Source organism: Lissotriton vulgaris, chromosome 2_1 (genome assembly GCF_964263255.1).
Source record: "Lissotriton vulgaris chromosome 2_1, aLisVul1.2, whole genome shotgun sequence".
Lineage (NCBI taxonomy): Eukaryota > Metazoa > Chordata > Amphibia > Caudata > Salamandridae > Lissotriton > Lissotriton vulgaris.
The window spans coordinates 950838617-950857845 of record NC_141687.1 but is presented as its reverse complement, the minus strand read 5'-3'; positions in this window follow the sequence as shown (position 1 = coordinate 950857845).

The window sequence follows — 19229 nt, the reverse complement described above, 5'->3', positions numbered from 1 at the left end:
ATGTCACAGAGACTACTTAGGCGCCACCCATGCAGGCTGACGTCAGTTCTGTACACAACTTTCCGAGCCAGGACGCAAAGCCATGCAAGAAACTGACCACTGATGCCAAGAAACTAGGGCCCTGAAAAGGGGATGCCCTTAACCCTAGAAATCAGTTAGCAGAATGGGGAGGATGGGTGGGGCGGTAAGGAATCTATCACTAACTAATGTCTCTTACAGATACATTGTTACACAAGTAGTAACTTGTGCATCTGAAAGAGACACGTTAGTGACAGATTCCTTACCTTAGAATAGATACCCCAGCAATACCAACCCCGGTGGTGGGTCTGCAAACAAAATTACACCAAAAATTCACGCAGCACAGAACGGCTAAAGAAGCTGTCTCTCCGGACTGGACTGTCAAGGCAGTAATGCTTGGTAAACATGTGCAGCGAGGCTCACGTAGGTAGCTGCCTGACAAATGTCCTGCAATGAAACGACGCGTCCCAAGGCAATGGTGGCATGCAGCCCCACAGGAGGCTCCTTCTTAGCCAAGGAGTAACATGCTTTGATGCACAGAACGACCCACCGCAAGATGGTCCGTTTATGCACAGCCTGACCTTGTTGGGCACCCACGTAGCCAACAAAAAATTGGTCGTCCACCCGGAACTGCTGTGCACTCTTCAGATAGAAAGCAAACGCCCGTTTTGGGTCCAGACGGTGGAGCCTCTCCTCCTCCCTTGAAGGATTCAATGGGGGAAAGGAGGTGGGCAAAGTGATGGTCTTCCCAATGTGGAAGGGCGTGAGAACCTTTGGCAAGAAAGAAGGACAGGTCCTTAAAACCACCTTGTCCGGATGAACAGAAAGGAAAGGAGGTTTTGAAGAAAGAGCCTGGAGCTCACTCACTCTTCTGGCAGATGTGAAAGCTACCAGGAAAATGCGCTGTAGACCTTACAGGCGTAAGGTGGGAGACCTGAGCACTCCTATGTGCTTGAAAGAAGACAAGTTGATACAAAGGTATTCAAATGTTCGAAGTTTTATTCACTTTGTGGCGTGGTATTTGTGATTCATCAGTCCAGATCAAAAGTACTCATTTTGATAAGAGTGACTTGAATGAAACATTGCGTGATAATTTCAAGAGCAAAACATTTTTTTCAATGCGTCATAATTATTGTTGTAGATCAATATCGCCGATACATTTCGAGCTTGGGAGCTCTTCTTCAGGGGGTCAATGTATTTCTGTGAAAGAGTAGGAAAGACCGAAATTAGTAAGACAGGGCCCGAGTGGTGTTCAATAAAAGTAAACGTTAGAACCAAGGAAAAAAATGGGGTGATGGCGGGTAACTGACGTGAAGTAAAAAGATGCCGATTTTAAATTGGTGAAGAGTAATCATATGGTGTGAACCACGAAAATAAATAGATAGTCGGATGGAAACCCAGGGTGTGCTGAAAGAATATTAGCAAAAGTGAGCCGAAGGCCCATAGAATTGGTGAAAGTGTCATGCTCTATAAGAAGGGTGAAACATACTATAGCCTTACAACAAAAAGCGAACAACGGAATATAGTGAGAGACAGCGATAGCCGGAACACCAGTAGGAAATAGCGTGTACCGCGGTGAGAGCGCTAAGATTAAAACGCTTGCGTGCTGAGTGATAACAATAGATGTGCACTAAGGTGTCATGAAGTTAATCGGTGAAAGCTATTATTCTTACCGAAAACGTGTAGCGCAGTGGTACGCTCCAGTTAGAGAAACTGAAACACGGTGAAACGCCATCAAATGGATGCGGAAGTGAAAAGAGGTTCAGCGCATGCGTGTATTATCTCGATAGTGCGAGATAGAAATAGGACAGAGTCCGACAAGGGTTGTGAGATTCCTGAAGCGGTGAAACAGATAAAAGATACCGGTGGTGGGAGCGTGGTGTATTATGATGTGACCAACAAAGCTACCAGGAAAGCCGTCTTGAGAGTGAGAAGACGCAAAGGATTGGAATGAAGGGGCTCGAAGGGAACGCACATCAGATATGTAAAGACAAGGTTCAAGTCCTACTGAGGCAATATAAACGGCACAGGAGGAAACAAGTGCGTAATGCCTTTCAGGAAACTGTTAACAACTGGGGACTTAAAAAGAGAAGGCTGATCTGGAAGTCGTAAAGGCAGAGATAGCCGAAAGTACGAGTTACTGACCTTCGGTAACGATGTATCTGGTAGAGACTACTCTAGCCGCAGATTCCTTCACGTAGAATTATCCACAAGCGTGAGACTGGATCCGGAAACTTTTTGCCACAGCATCCCTGAGCGCCGGGGCGACACCACGCGACTCTGCCCAGGCGGCGTCCGCGTACATGACGTCAGCGAGCACACATAAGCCCCACCCCACCCCTGCGCGCCTACGCCAGTTTTCTTAAGAGAACTTTTCCGAACCACAACGCGGAGCCACCAGCCAAAACTGTGGGAGTATGGGAACAGTGTGCGAAGAGTAGAAAAAAAGGAATGGAGACAAGCGACACCATAAGGAGCAGTGCAACACTGCAGTATCCAAAGGCAGGGGCAGAATAAAGAATAGAGCAGAGCCCTGAGCAGCCATCCTGCCAGTATGTAAACAGCCTCCCTCCCCTTCGCCAGAGACAGGGAACATATGTAGAGTCATGACACCTGCAGCAGGCCTACAACCCCCACCCAGAAAAAGACAAGGGAAGCCAGCCCCGAGACAGACAAGAACAACAAAACTGCAAGCCACCCCAGGAGAGAGGGCAACCATCCCCCAAGGACAAGGCATGGCCAGATGACCCCCAACACAGAGGTCAGCAGAGGGGCTAGGACCCCTAGCAGCAAGAGGAGGGGAGGGCAGAGATTGAAGGCAAAGCCCCAACCCTGGAGCAGCCAGAGTAGCGGGGTACAGGACACCTATAACCCCATCCACCAGTGAACCAAAGAGGAGGAAGGAACAGCAACAAGACGGAGCAACCCGCCTAGAGCGAAAGAATGCACTCACAGGAGACACAGCCGCCAAGAGGGAGGCGAGTGCAGAGACGAACCCAAAGGTCCTCGCAGAACTGGGAGGAATGGCGTGTGAGAAGTTGGCCTGATATATGATGCTCACTAGTTCTAGTGATCACCTTGTTTCAGTCCAAACAACCCTTATGGTGATTGGTTGTAAGTCATCCTTATAGACCAGCTATCCTAATGGTAGCATGGACAAAGCAGTCTTAGGCTAAACTCTTTTGGCATGTGAAGCCAGCTGTTTTACCACATATAACCCCTTGAATACCAAATGAAAGGACACCACACAGGTAGTTATGAAAATAAACAAGTTATTTAATAACTAACAAACACCTCTGAACTCTTTATGAGATCAGAGGGCTAAGCACATGACAAGACTCTTAAGAAAAATAGGTTAAGTTGCACAAGTTACAATGTTGCCCTAGGGGTGCAACAAACCATATACTAAATGGTATAAGGAAGTCAATTAAAGAAATGTAGCTGTCCAGAGGCTGTAGGATCGCTGGGACTACACTATCCTAACTTTAGGTAAGTAATAGTAGGCCCACGGAACGCGTGTGCAGAGTGTGAACTCACACGTGAGATGCGTAACAACGTCTATGGACAGTACAGTTCAAGAAAAAGGTGAGTACGGACAATCCTGACTAGATAGGACTAAAACGACTGTGAAACTGGACACTAGGAGAGTCAATCTACCCTTAAGCACCAAAATGCTTGTGTTACCTCACCCACGGGCTGCTGGTGCATAGGTGCGAAGTCGTGACGGGTTTCTGCGTTGAAGTCTATGGAGCCTGAAAAAAAAGATGCTGCAGGCGACCAGGAGGAAGATGTCCGGTGTGATCCAAGGGTGGATCAAAGATGCTGAAGACCTGAAAGCAGAGGGGACAATGTTCACAGTCACTAGCCAGTGACTGGAGTGGAACCAGGAATGGAACCAGAGGCTGTCGTCGCGATCAGGTGAAGGGTGGACGCTTGACTCTGCAGCCACGTGGACCAGGTGGTGTCTTTGACGACCAGGATGGAGGCACGAGCTGTCCCACGCAGGCTCTCGCTGTCGGCGGTGTCGGATCCGGATTTGGAGTCAACAGGCCTTGGCAAATGCAACCCACGCGGCGAGTGCAAAAGACGTCGGTGCAGACCAGGAGGGTCCGGGGTGCCTCTCTTTTGGAAGGAAGCAAGGGCCAGTCTGGAGAAACCAGACCAGCGGTGTTGATGTCGTGGATCGTCGTCTAGGAGGTCACTAGCCAGCCTGCAAGTGACCAGACAACGCGTCGAGCAGCAAACAGGCAGAAGGGTCCCACGCAGACCTCGTGGATGCTGGAGGGCTGGTCTTCGATGCAGGAGCTGCTCGGGGCTGGGGCTTCTCAGTCTCCAAAGCACTTGTTCGAGGATACCTCAGAAGTCGTGCTGGAAGCGAAGTGCAGTTTCTCCAAGATGGCCGGTCCCACGTGTCTCGTTGCACCCACGGATCTCAGCTGTGCTGCAGATGTAGGTAGAGGTCGGAGAGGTCTGGGAATCCGGGTCTCGTCGGGCTCTGAAGTCTGGATCCTCGAGGGAAGACGATAAAATGAAGCCGCTGGACGCTGATGGTGCCTGCTTGTGCAGGGTGGACACACCTTGCCCACAAGGGAGATTTCTTCAGTCTTCTTAGCAGAATGTCAAAGTCCAGATTTCTTCTTGCAGAATTTCAGTTCAGGAATAATCTGATTTGGAATGGGACCAGCTCCTACCTTTATCCCGCTAAAGGGGGCTGTACTATCACTAGGTCCCTCCTATGGGGGGGGACCAGGAAGGGGGGTGGTTACACCCCCTATCCTTTGTCCGGTGTTGCGCCAGAGCTGGGGCTGGAGTGCCCCAGCAACTGGTTTGAACCGGTGCATGCACAGGGCACCTTGTGTGCCCCAGGCATGTCTCTTTCCTTTCAGCCTGGTCCTACCGAATACACAAAATCCTGTCTGGGGTGGTGCTAGCACCTCCCAAGGCAGGAAACCCTTTGTCCAAGCCTCCCTCGCTGGAAGGACTCCCAGCAGCAGGAGGTCAGACTTGTGTCTGCGGTGGCAGCATCCATTTTGTGATGCTGAGGCTCGAGTTAACTTTAACCGGGGTTCACAGTTACATACATGTCGTGTCCCTCCAGAAGGGTGGAATGCTACCCCCGTCGCCAGAATTGGCGAGGGGGTAGTATTCCAATTCGTATGACACCTTACTCGACATGTTTTGATAAAGCTATGCCAAAGTTAGCAATAACCGCAATGTTATAATGCACTTAAGAGTATATGGTATAGCGTTATCACGGAAACAGCTAAAGGACTTGGTTCCGAAAGCTGTAGACCGGCTCAGCTCATGCCAGAGCACTATCTCACATAATTCCGAGCACTCTGCCTCCAGAATTGTTAAGGCCTGCCATAGGAGAGACTTATAGGAGCATATGTGTCCATTTTAGGTTTAGATATAGGTATACTATATCTAAAGCAAAGGGTGATTACACCACCTTGCCCCAGCTGATTGATCAGCCAGTTGTGTCAGATTTGGATGGACAGCCAGGGGTGGCATAATACATGCTGCAGCCCCTGGTAGGCCTTGGGTTGACTTATGCCCTGGGTACCTATGGTACACTGTACAAGGACTTACAAGAGTGACCCAATACCAATTGGTAAATGCACTTAAGGTACATGGATGTCAATTTAGAGAGAGAACAGCTAGGCTTTGGGTCTGATTAGCAGGCCCACAGCCAGGGAAAGTAATAAACCAGTGAACCAAAAAGCAAAAATCTGGGGTGACCATAGGATTGCAGACCCTACTCTCCTACAGGGCGGGCCGTGAAGGAATCTGCGGCTAGAATCGTCTCTACCAGATACATAGTTACAGAAGGTAAGTAACTCGTACATCTGATAGAGACTACTAGCCCAGATTCCTTCACATAGAATAGATACCCTAGCAATAACCACGGGAAGGAGGGTCTGCGAAAGGACCCCACCAGCCAGGACAAGACAGAGGGTCCAACAGGGGACCAGACCTGTGGACCTGGTAAGTAACTTGGTCCCTTCCAGGCAAGAGGAGCCTCCACAGGCAGAACACCACCAACCCCAAGAGGGATGGAGGAAGAAGAAAGAATACTGAAGACGCCCTCACACTCACAACAAAGGAACCAAGGGCAAGGCCAGAGAGGCCGAAGTACCCCACACCCCTCCAAGGCAACAAAGCTTCCATCCAAAGCCAGGAGGAGAAGCTTAGAGGGCCCAAGGAAACGAGGGAAAGGAAGGCGAGCCCACCCCAGATCTGTTGACTGGGTGGGAGTGTTTGATTGGTTCAGATGCTCCGTCCATCACCATAGATCATCCCAGCCCACAGGACAGGAGCAGGAAGGTGAGGAAATGCCCAGACACACCACCATGAGGGGTGGCGCACACGCCCTCAAGAAGCAATAGCAACATACATAAACGCCATGGAGAACAGGCACCCAAAGGCTACCAGAACTCCCTAGCAGAGCACAAGCTATATAACAGCTACCACTACCCCACATAGGGTACACTAAGTCCTAAGACATGGAAACACTCTTTGGAAGAACTTCCGCAGCAGGGAAAAAACGAAAGAACCCTGTGGAAGGCTTGTCAGGCAGCCTAAGAGAAAAACAGAAGGCCTAATCTCAGGGCCAATTCTGTGCAGATAACGCCAGCAAAACACACATATAGTCAACAAAGGGCCGTCCAGCAGCCAACAACGCCATAGTCTCAGCAAAGAGGACTCGAATGGCAAGAAAACACACTCCACAGAAAGGGCAACCGGCCCAAAAGAAGCTCCAGAATCAGCGCAACTCAGCAGTCACTGAGGAGGGGAAGGAGGAGAAGGAGAAGGCGGAGGAGGACGGAGCCCTGCCAGGAACCTTTGGATGGCGGAGTCCTCCGGGGCATGGAATAACAGGCTGCCATCAAACGGAAGATCAATCAGCCACTCCCGAATGTTTTCAGGGAACACGCAGTCCCGAAGCAAAGCATGGCGACGGAGGGCGACTGAGGAAGCCATAGCCCGGCCCAGCACCTCCGAGATGTCCAGAGCGGAGCGGAGAATAAACGCTGCTAGCTCCCAGCCATCCAACGCATGATGCTGTAAGTCCACATGAACACTCTCCTGGGAAGCTGCGCACCTCAAGGACTCAGCCGAGTTCCCACAAACAAGAGAGGCCCTAGCCAACACACATAAGGTGTTAAGGGCCCGCAGGGCAGCGCTGGTCGAGGCAAACATGTTGGGCCCCCAAGAGTCCAGCCAGCGGGCCTCCCGGGATGGCAGAGTCAACAGTGGCGGCAAGGAAGGAAAAGCAGCCCGCAAAAGTGGACTTGTGGCAGAGGGGTGGAGGGAAAGACACATCGGGTCACGCGGCGCTGGAAGGTGCCGGTACAGAAGGTGTCGGGGCATCGGATCCCCTGAGGTGGAGCACCGGATCCCCTGAGGCGAGGCACCCCCAAGCCCCCCATCATGTAGGAAAGGAGCGAACCCTCAAAGCGAAGCAACAGCTCCCTCCCACCAGAGCCCTGGTGGAGAACCTCTAAGAGATGGTCCGCCGGGAAATGAGAAACCGGGTCCCCCATGCATAGGATACCCACAGGCGTGGACACAGCGTGAGCGAAGGCCGCACCCACCTCCGTTGTGCCCAGCGGTGGAGAAAGCAGCTCCCCCGTGAACGACAGCTGCAAACTAAGACGGCCGTCCCCGAAGCCAAGCGGTGCGGGCAAAGGACAGATCTGGAAGTCAGAAGGAACCGAAGAATGGAGAACCCACCGCTCCTTCGGTGAACACCTCTGCCTCGGAAATGGCGGGGTGCCGCCCTTCAATGACGCAGGCGAAAAAGACACCATGCGGTGGCCTGTCTCTGGGGAGGATGACATCAGTAGGCACCCAACCTCCGAAGACTAATCCGCGGCACGACCTCTGTGTGGAGCCGTAGAGTCCACCGCCCGAGGCAGGATGTCAACACCATCCGGCGCTGAGGGAGACGCCGGATAGGGCTCCTCCAAGTCACAACGCGCTGGGGACCAGAGTGGAGCCGAGCCCGAAGTGGCCATGGGACGGCGGCACCGACTCGACCTCTGCCGAGGCAGCCGCCTGCGTGGAGGAACGAGAGGGACCGGAGGAGTGACACAAAGCCCTCCCCAGGCCTCGGCCCAGGATGTGAACGAGGTGGCCCAGCAACCCATGCGGCGGCGCCAGGGACAATTCAACCTCCGACTCGCCCTCCGACGGGCAGCCGCCTGCGAGGAGAGACGAGAGGGGCCCAGAGGGGGGGCGAGGGGTCCCCGCCCAACTTCGACCTAGAGCGGGACGCGAAGGGCCCACCGACCCCTGTGACGCCTCCCGGACCAGCAGATGCCGGCGCCGTGGTGGTGGCGTCAGCTTAGCCGTGGACAAGGCCTCCTCCTGACCAGAGGGCCGAGCGGGGCTCAGGGATGCAACCAGAGCCCCAACGACCTCCCGCGACACCACAGGGACTCCTGCAGGAGTTTGCGGGGAGGCATAGGCGCTGTGGTCCGAAGGAGGGACCCCTGAGGAGCTGCACCCCAACAGCCCCACATCCTGAAAACCTGGATCCGAACGAGTCGGCGCCGTGGCCAGAGCACCGGCAGTGCCGTGGAGGGGCCCGCGCAAGGCAAGGGATCCGCTGAAGCCCAAGGAGGGGAAGGAGGAGGAGACGCCAGCGAGGCCTGCGAAGCCGCCACATATGTTTCCATCTGGACTCTCGACGCCCCTCACCGTGAAACGGTGGATAGGAGGACGACACGGGGACCGCATCACCCACGGAGAGCCCACGCCCCTGGCAGGCCGAACACAAGCCCCAGGGGACAAACTGCGACCCTTACCCACCGGGGAGCGACGCTCTCGCGACATGGAAGAGGGGCAAGGACGACAACAACGGCCGCTTCTGAAGCAGTCTGCAGAGGAAGATCAAGGGGATGAAGCCTAGGAAGATCAAGGGTAGTTTCATCTGGCGCTCCCGCCGCGATTTCGGCTTCAACTGTTGGCACGCGTGACAATCAGTGGTGCCGTGATTTTCCCCTAAACACCATGTACAAATGAGGTGAGGGTCCATCGCCGACATAAGACGCCCACACGACGTGGAAGTCTTGAAGCCCGAAAGCATTCGCACACTGTTCCACCAAAAATAGTCACAATGAGGAAGAAAAAATGGGTCCAAAAAAAGGCCCGAGCAAAGACCAGAGTGGCGTCACAGGGGTCGGTGGGCCCTTCTCGTCCCGCTCTAGGTCGAAGTTGGGCGGGGACCCCTCGCCCCCCTCTGGGCCCCTCTCGTCTCTCCTCGCAGGCGGCTGCCCGTCAGAGGGCGAGTCGGAGGTTGAATTGTCCCATGGGTCGCTGGGCCACCTCAGTCACATCCTGGGCCGAGGCTGGCGGAGGGCTTTGTGTCACTCCCCCGGTCCCTCTCGTTCCTCCACGCAGGCGGCTGCCTCGGCAGAGGTCGAGTCGGTGCCGCCGTCCCATGGCCACTTCGGGCGCGGCTCCACTCTGGTCCCCGGCGCGTTGTGCCGGAAAAGGAAAAACACGGAAAAGGAAAAAATTGACGTAGGAGAGCCAGGGTGGGGCTTATTATACCTCGCTGACGTCACGTGTGCAGACGACGCCTGGGCGGAGTCGCGTGGTGCCGCCCTGCCCCCGGCACGAAGGGATGCAGTGGAAAAAGTTTGCGGATCCAGTCTCATGCCTGGGGATAATTCTACGTGAAGGAATCTACGGCTAATAGTCTCTATCAGATATTAACCTTTGATGGTACCCAGAGCAGAGCCCTGCCTGCCCAAAGAAAGAAGGAACAGAAGAACTTCTGAAGAGGGGCAGAAAGGGGATCCACAGCATTCGCTGTGCACCATGCCACAAACTTGTTCCACCTGCAGGCGTATACCGTTTTAGTGGACGGACGTCTGGCTGCGAGAATGACATCACAGACTCTGGGAGGAAGATCGAAAGCTGTCAACTGTCGCCGCTCAATCTCCACGGATGGAGGTGGAGGCTGGACAGGTTAGGGTGGAGGACCGTCCCCTGCCGCTGCGACAGAAGATCCTCCCGTAGAGGCAGTCGGAGCGGGGGTTTGATCGCCTTGCTGAGCGGCTCGGGATATCAGTATCTTTGTGCCCAATCCGGAGCCACAAGGATGACTTGTGCCAGGGGGCGCCGAATCTTCTTCAGCACTCTGGGCAGAAGTGGTGTAGGCGGAAAGGCGTACAACAGACCGCAATTCCACTCGCGACGAAAAGCGTCACCGAGCGAGGGCAGCCGGGAAAATTCCAATACGCAGAACTGAGGACATTGCACGTTCTCTTTGGTGGTGAATAGATCTAACCAAGGCTCTCCTCACTGTAGAAAGAGACCTTGCACCACGTCCGAGTTCAGACGCCATTCGTGATCCATCAAGCACCGGCGGCTGAGTTAGTCCGCCCTGGCGTTCAGCGACCCAGCTAGGTGTTGAACCACCAGGGAAATGCCTTGATGTTCCAGCCATGTCCAGAGGCGCAGAGTCTCCTGACATAGGGTCCAGGACCCCACCCCACCCGGTTTGTTGCAATACCACATGGCGGTGTTGTTGTCCGTGGACACCTGCACCACACTTCCACGGACAGAGGGAAGGTATGCCTTCACTGCAAGTCGGATCGCCTGAAGCTCCAGAAGGTTGATATGGAGCCAGGACTCCGCTGGAGACCAGAGGCCTCTGATCTCTGCCTCTCCCAAGTGGCCTCCCCATCCCAGGATGGACGCATCCGTCACCACTGTGTGCTCCGGTTGGGGAAGGGAGGGGGATCTGCCATTGACCCAATCGCGATTCATGAGCCACCACTGCAATTGTCGTGCAGAGCCCTCTGAGATCTGGACACGATCGGACAGGTTGCCCTGATGCTGCGCCCACTGGGACTTCAGGTCCTATTGCAGAGCCCGCATATGCCATCTGGCATGTGTCACCAGCAGGATGCAGGAGGCCATGAGGTCAGGAAGTGGGAGGACCATCCTGACAAACCCAGGACAGAGGCTGAAAGATTGGAATCATAGCCTGAATATCCCAAACTCGTTGTTCGGGAGGATAAACCTGAAACAGCTTCAAATCCAGAACCGCTCTGATGAAGGGGAGCTTCTGAGAGGGACTCAGGTGTGACTTCGGCACGTTGAAGGAGAACCCCAGCAAATGCAGGAGATCGGCCGTAGTCTGAAGGTGGTTCACGACTACCTGGGTCGAGCCCGCCTTCAAAAACCAGTCGTCGAGGTAAGAGAAGACTGAGACCCCCAACCTGTGCAGGTGAGCTGCGACCACCGCCATCAACTTTGTGAACACCCGAGGGGCGCTGGAAAGGCCAAAGGGGAGCACAGCAAACTGAAAATGCTTCTGGCCTACCGTGAACCCCAGGTAACGCCGGTGGGCCGGCAGGACAGGGATGTGAAAATATGCGAAATAGAAAGAACAAAACGAAGACGAAGGTGTTCTTTTCCAAAATGATATGGAATTTTACCACCTATCTTTTTTGCTGAATCTTGTGTATTTATATATCTAATGTATTTTAGAAATATCAGATTCTATCAAAATAAAAAATAAAAACATTTCAAAAAAATCTATGGACTAATGTGAATGTCTCTGATGTCACTGGCTTTGATGTTTAATTAATGTTACCTCGCAAGTAGCGGTGTTGGGTCCCTTAGAAGACCATTTGTGATTTCCCTTGGCAGGGTTTTGTTCTTTCTATTTTGCTTTAATCCCCTCCCTTCCTGCCTGCATCATTAATTCTTGTGGGGAACCCCCTTCTATTGTGTAATGTGAAAATATGCATCCTGCAAGTCAAAAGCTACCATCCAATCTCCAGGGTCGAGAGCAGCCAGGACCTGAGCCAGAGTCAGCATTTTAAATTTCTCCTTCCGGAGGAAGCGATTGACGTTCCGGAGATCCAAGATGGGGCACAGGCCCCCCTTGTCCTTAGAAAGTAGTGGGAATAACAACCACTCCCAACTTCCGGCCAGGGAACGCACTCGATGACCCCCTTGGCACTAAGGTGGCATGGCTGGAGGGAAGGACTGAAAGGGAAGAGAGTAACCCCAGCGGATGATCTGCAACACCCACTTGTCTGATGTCATATTGTGCCAGTGGGGGAGGTGGGGCGGATCCTGCCACCATCCTGTGGGGCCGAAGCTGGATCCGCCGGGCTTTCAGATGTTAAAATTGTCCAGCCAACAACAGATGGTAAACTTCGCCGTATCCCTCCCAGCGGCAACAGCCTGGAAGAGCACTGCCCAGGCCTCCTCCGGACACTGAGGCAGCACCTGCACAACCGTATCCCACATCGAGTGGGAATAACAGCCCAAGAGATATGCAGTGTTTACCGACCGCAGTCCTAAGCTGGCGGAAGAGAAAACTTTCTTTCCAAGATGGTCCAGGTTCTTGGATTCCCTTTTTCGGAGGAGCGGTAAGGAATGCACTCTTGGAAGTGGAGGCTTGGACTACCAAGCTCTGAGGGGTGGGATGTTGGGAGAGGAAAGTAGGGTTACCTGAAGCCGGGCGGTGGCATCCTGTCCATGGCAGCCCCCGTGTTGGGCCTGGACCAAGTGTCCAAAAGGACATCGGTGAGAGCCTCATTAAACGGCAGCTAGGGCTCCGAAGAGCTCGCAGCTGGTTGAAGTACCTCTCTCAGGATGTTAGTCCTGACCGTCACTGTAGGAAGCTGGAGGTTGAAAGCCTCAGCCGCCCTACGCAACACCACTGCATACAACGCTCTCTCCTCCGTAGCCATGGTAGGGGACAACATGCCAAGGTCAGGAGAGGTGTTGAGACCACTGGCATCACCCAGTTCCCCTCTCCAGTCCTGTTCATCCAACTGGTCGGTCAGAGGATCACCTGACCCCTCCCAGTCCTCCTCCTCATCCTCTGGGTGCCAATCTGGTCAAAAAGGGACCCCAGGAGTGAACAGGTGCCTAAAAAAGCCCACTCTGGGCCGGGTGACGCCAGTCTGGCTCCACGTCGGTATAGAGGCCGGGGTCGACGCCAGCCGGCGTCGAATGCGGTAGTGGGGCCGGAGGTAGCGGTGCCGGTGGAGGCTTAATCAGGTAAACTGGCGCTGATCCAGATCCAGTCCTGGATCCAAGGGGGGCCTGCAGTGCCTACGAAGGCCTAGGCCACCTAAATGGTGTCTGCGGGGCCCAAAGGCGCGGCAGCGGGTTCAGGCCGCCCAAAGATGGCATGCATCGCCTCATAGAACGTATGAAGCTGGGTGGGAGTCGCTCCGGGTCCCGGGAGGGAAACGCAAAGTCGACTCTTAGGGCTCCACACGCGGAGCCGAGGGAGGGGCACCACCCGCATCCCTTGTTGGGTCAGTCAACCGACAGACGAGAAGTCGAAGAGCGACGATGCTTCTCAGACTTCTTCTTATGCCTCGACTTACCCAACCCAGAGTGCGAAGACTTGGACGAACTGTGGTGGCTCCTCGACCTCCCTCGCAACCGGGACTTCGAACGGCGCGGAGCAGACTGCCGGTGCTCAAGCAGCTTTCGGGACCACTCCCACAAAGCCTTCGGCACCATCGACCGGCAGTCGGAGCACAACTTGGGGTGGTGGTCACGCTCCAGGCAAAAAGGCACATGTGGTGCACATCCGTCACTGACATCATCTGAGAACAGGAACCGCATGGCTTGAAGCCGAGCATCCCTCATGGACCAGGAGTCGAAGACTCGAAAAAGAGGTCGGCATACATCGAGAAAAAAGTCAGTCAAAAGTGACTAGAGGTACCGCTATTCCCGGATCTGCACTGGCTGGCGCGGAAAAAGAAAGAACTGATGTTTGCATGCAAGGGCTGCGTCTAAGTAGCTGCCACAACGTCATCCCAACGACTACGATGTCAAAGACAGACGCGGAGCCGACCAACACCACCTTCCGAAGCGCAAAGGTACTGCTGGCGAAAAAACTTTCCGGATCCAGTCTGACGCCTGGGGGTAATTCGAAGGTAAGGACTCTATAACTAACATGTTCCTTTAAGATATCAGATTTACACACCATCACAGTGGGTATGAAATTGTCTTTCTAGATGTGGAATTATTCAGTCAAAACAACAATACACAGGGCTCGAAAAATCATAATAATGTTACCAGGCCTGCAGGTCTAGTAACTTTAATAATCTACTCGACCCAACTGTAACGTACTTGACCCGTGAACTGGTCAAAAATTGTGTGATCCAAGGCAAATATTTTGTCTTATGGAGACACCTTTTTCTTATGATCACATAAGAGAGCACCTTCAAATATACAAGTTCACGATTTCTGCTGTACAAAATGTTTGCTTAATGTATAACATGAATCAAGCCCATATATAGGGTACACATGATTTCTAGCTTGCCTCTTCACGAATAGCGTTGTCACCAGGCAAGGAGCAGTAATAATTCTCAGTTCATGTTTAAAAACTCACTTTCCATAAATATATTATCAAAACATGATGTGGTAGTGCACGGTTATTTAAAGATAGCATATTTCTCATTGAAATGGCCACAAAACTTTCCAACTAACGTAGTTTTACTGATAATAGTGCATAAACAATGTTTGGCAATTGGATTTCAGCAAAAATATTTAAAATTTGCACATCACCAAGTGTTCTAATTTGTTTTGATCTTAAAAAATATTTTTTTCACCACAGAATTACAAAAATGGGACTTCATAACTAGTGAAATATATTTGAAATGTTTTGAACAGTTTACTTAGGTATTTCAGTGTTGTGTTAGAAAAAAGCCTGGCTTCTTACAGCCTTTCATTTCACATGTGTTGCACAGTTCAATTGTCACACAGTTCACTTTACAAAATCCTCAAACTTCAGTTACAGAAGGAAAATTTACTGTAGGAAAATAAACTGACTTGACATCTGTCTCTGAAAGGCAGAGGTCAAGTCAACAAGACAACAAGATTTAAATGCATTTTTATTGCACTTTCACTTTGTGAGCAACACAGAATTATAGCAATTAACTTGAATTTCTGAATTGTTTAAATGGTATGGAGGCACGTTTTGCAAAATCAGCATGCAATGGGATTCCAAGGGGGGCAAGGAGTGACACATTGAGACAGACAACACGAAGAACAGGGCAAGGAACACGGGTCCGATTGATCACGGACTATACATGGCTATCTAATGCACCACAGACGAGTATGCAGAAACATTGGCATATTTTACGTGCAGACAAGTCTCTATAAGACTGCACTGCAGACAGACCTAACTTCACCTCAATCAATCAATCAATCAATCAATCAGTGACACTTATAAAGCGCGCTACATACCCGTAGGGTCTCAAGGCGCTGGGGAGGGGGGGTGCCGCTACTGCTCGAACAGCCAGGTCTTCAGCTTCTTCCTGAAGGAGAGGTGGTCTTGGGTTAGGCGCAGGTCGGACGGGAGGGAGTTCCAGGTCTTGGCGGCCAGGTAGGAGAAGGACCTTCCTCCTGTAGTCGCTCTTCGGATGCGGGGGACGGCGGCGAGGGCGTGGTTGGCTGATCGGAGGTGGCGTTTGGGAGCGTAGAAGTTGACTCGGCTGTTGAGGTAGCTCGGGCCTTGGTCGTGTAGGGCTTTGTGTGCGTGGGTGAGGAGGCGGAAGGTGATTCTCTTGTTGATGGGGAGCCAGTGAAGGTCTCTCAGATGTCCGGAGATGTGGCTGGACCGTGGGATGTCGAGGATGAGTCTGGCTGAGGCGTTTTGGATCCGCTGGAGTCTCTTCTGGAGCTTGGCGGTGGTCCCGGCGTAGAGGGCGTTGCCGTAGTCTAGTCGGCTCGTGACGAGGGCCTGGGTGACGGTCTTCCTGGTCTCTGAGGGGATCCACCAGAAGATCTTCCGTAGCATGCGTAGGATGTTGAAGCACGACGAGGAGACGGCGTTGACTTGCCTGGTCATGGAGAGGGAGGAGTCCAGGATGAAGCCCAGGTTTCGTGCATGGTCTGTCGGTTTGGGTGCGGTGCCCAGGGCGGGAGGCCACCAGGAGTCGTCCCAGGCGGAGGGTGAAGAGCCCAGGATGAGGACTTCCGTCTTGTCCGAGTTCAGTTTCAGGCGGCTGGTCGTCATCCACTCGGCTACCTCTTTCATCCCTTCGTGCAGGTTGGCTCTGGCGGCGGCGGGGTTGTTGGTCAGGGAGAGGATCAGCTGGGTGTCGTCGGCGTAGGAGATGATGCTGAGGTGGTGTTTGCGTACGATGGCCGCGAGGGGGCTCATGTAGACGTTGAAGAGGGTGGGGCTCAGTGATGATCCTTGGGGGACGCCGCAGATGACTTCGGAGGCCTCTGACTTGTACGGTGGTAGGCGGACTCGCTGTGTTCTTCCGTCGAGGAAGGAGATGATCCATTCCAGCGCCTTGTCCCGGATTCCGATGTTGCTGAGGCGCCGTATTAGGGTGCGGTGGCAGACCGTGTCGAATGCCGCGGAGAGGTCTAGGAGGATGAGGGCCGCTGTTTCTCCATTGTCCATCAGGGCTCGGATGTCATCGGTGGCGGCGATGAGGGCGGTCTCGGTGCTGTGTTTGGCTCGGAAGCCGGACTGTGAGGGGTCGAGGGATCCGTTCGTCTCGAGGAAGGCGGCCATCTGCTTGTTGACGGTCTTCTCGATGACTTTGGCTGGAAACGGGAGAAGCGAGATGGGGCGGTAGTTCTTGAGGTCTGTGGGGTCCGCTGTTGGTTTCTTGAGTAGAGCGCTGAGTTCGGCGTGTTTCCAGCTTTCGGGGAAGATGGCGGTGTCGAAGGATGTGTTGATGATGTCTCGCAGGTGGGGTGCGATGACAGCGTCGGCCTTGTTGAAGACGTGGTGAGGGCAGGGGTCGGTTGGTGATCCGGAGTGGATGGAGTTCATCGTGCGGATGGTGTCTTCTGTGCTGATCGGGGTCCAGGCGTGGAGGGTGGTGGTGGGGGGGGGTGGCGGGTCGGTCGTGGTGTGCGTTGGTTGGTTGTTGAAACTGCTGTGTATGTCCGTGATCTTGTTGTGGAAGTATGAGGCGAGGGAGTTGCAGAGGTCTTGCGATGGGGTGATGTCGTTGTTTCCTGCGCTGGGGTTGGAAAGCTCTTTCACGATGTTGAAGAGTTCCTTGCTGTTGTGTGCGTTGTTGTCCAGCCGGTCCTTGAATGCTGTTCTCTTGGCGGCGCGGATCAGCTGGTGGTGTTTCCGGGTGGCCAGTTTGTAGGAGGTCCTGTTGTCCGGTGTCGGGTCCCTTTTCCAGACTTTCTCGAGGGCTCGGCAGTTCTTCTTGGAGCTCTTGAGTTCGTCGGTGAACCATGGGGCCTTCTTGCTGCCGGGTCTGCTGGGCGGGGTCCTCAGCGGGGCGAGTTCGTCCGCGCAGTTGCTGATCCACTTCGTGATGTTGTCGGCGGCCTGGCTGGGGTTCGCTGAGCTGGCAGGAGGGTGTTGGCTCAGGGAGGTGGCTAGCTGGTCTGCTGTGATCTTGTTCCAGCTTCTGCGGGCGGCCTGTTGCTGGTGTTGGTGGGTCGTCGTTCTCTTGAAGGTGAAGTGGATGCAGCTGTGGTCCGTCCATTGAAGCTCTGTGGCGTGGCTGAAGTTGATGTCTGTGCTGGATGAGAAGACGGCGTCGAGTGTGTGTCCGGCGAGGTGGGTGGGGGTGGACACCAGTTGCTTGAGTCCCAGGTTGGCGAGGTTGTCGAGCAGGGTGCTGGTGTTGTGGTCGTTGTTGTTCTCCAGGTGGAAGTTCAGGTCCCCCAGGAGGATGTAGTCAGCGGAGGGGAGGGCATGCGGGCTGACGAAGTCGGCGATGTCCTCGCTGAATTGTGTGCGTGGTCCAGGGGGTCGGTAGATCAGGGTGCCTCTGAGGGTGGTGTTCGGGTTGGTGTGGATCTGGAAATGCAGGTGTTCGGCGCTGGTCAGGGTGTTGCCGGTGCTGGTCGTGAGACGGATGGTGTCCCTGTGGATGATGGCGATGCCTCCTCCCATCTGGTTGGCGTTGCGGTCCCTCCGGACGATCTTGTAGCCCTCTGGGATGGCGATGGCGATGTCGGGAGCCGAAGAGGCGTTCATCCAGGTCTCCGTGAGGAAGGCAACGTCAGGGGCTGTGGCGTCCAGGAGGTTCCAGAGTTCGATGGCGTGTCTGTGGACGGAGCGGGTGTTGAGCAGGATGCACTTGAGGTGGGTGCTGCTGGAGTTCGACTTGGCGGGTGCTGGTGCGGGGCTGGTCCGGATGCAGGAGAACTTGCAGGCGTGGCAGCTGAAAGGTCCGTGGGTGTGTCGTGGTGTGGCTTGATGGCATTCAGGGAGTCGGCCGGAGTTGAGAGCGATGAGGGTGGCGGCGGAGTACGTCAGGCGGGTCGGTCGGGGTCTTCGTGGGCCAGGGGTCCTGGCGCTGGTCGCGATCCGGTCGCGGACGGGCGCAGACGGGCTTACCTTTGGCGCGCCTTCGGCGCACAATCGGCGCGCCCGCTGCGCGTGACCGCTGCGCGTTCGCACGGTCGCCATTTAAGGCGAAGTGCGCGGGTGGGCGGAGCAGCTGGGAGGCGGGAGCGGGGAGGGTACAGAAGAAAAAGGGGCGGGGCTAATGGCGGTGGCGGGAAGCGGGAGCGGGGAGGGAGAGCGGCGAGGTAGGCGGGCAAGGAGGAAGGAGGCAGGCAAAAACGAGGAGAAAACGTCACAGAGAAAGCAGGCACTAATACAGGACAAAACGGGGCAAAAACAGTGGAAACACGATCTCGGGCACACAAGGAAAAACAAGCACAATTTACAGACAAAACGGCCAAAAAACGAAGAGAAACGTCACAGAGAAAGCAGGCACTAATACAGGGCAAAACGGGGCAAAAACAGTGGAAACACGATCTCGGGCACACAAGGAAAAACAAGCACAATTTACAGCCAAAACGGCCAAAACCAAAGGGGAGCGCTCAGGGCAGCAGCGAGGACGGCGCTGATGCAGAGGCAGGCACTGGGGGCACACGCAGCAGCTGGTGGCCGTGCGGCGCGGGGGTGTCCCACAACCTGTCGTAGGGTTCGATCTTTGAGAACGAGGTCGAGTCCACGTTAACCCATTATCCCCACTTTCATTGGATGAGTCAGCATACTATGGGTTTTTACAAATGTGGCCATTGTGGCATGTGTAAATGAGCAGTGGCTAAGGAGAAAAGTTTTGGAAGAGAGGGGGTCATAAGTATGATATTCATATCAGTTGTAACACAAGATTTGTTATATCTATTATTATATGCAAATATGAAAGTTTTTATATCGGAAGTACTATCAGAGCCTTAAACGAGAGAGTGAGTAAATACAGGGG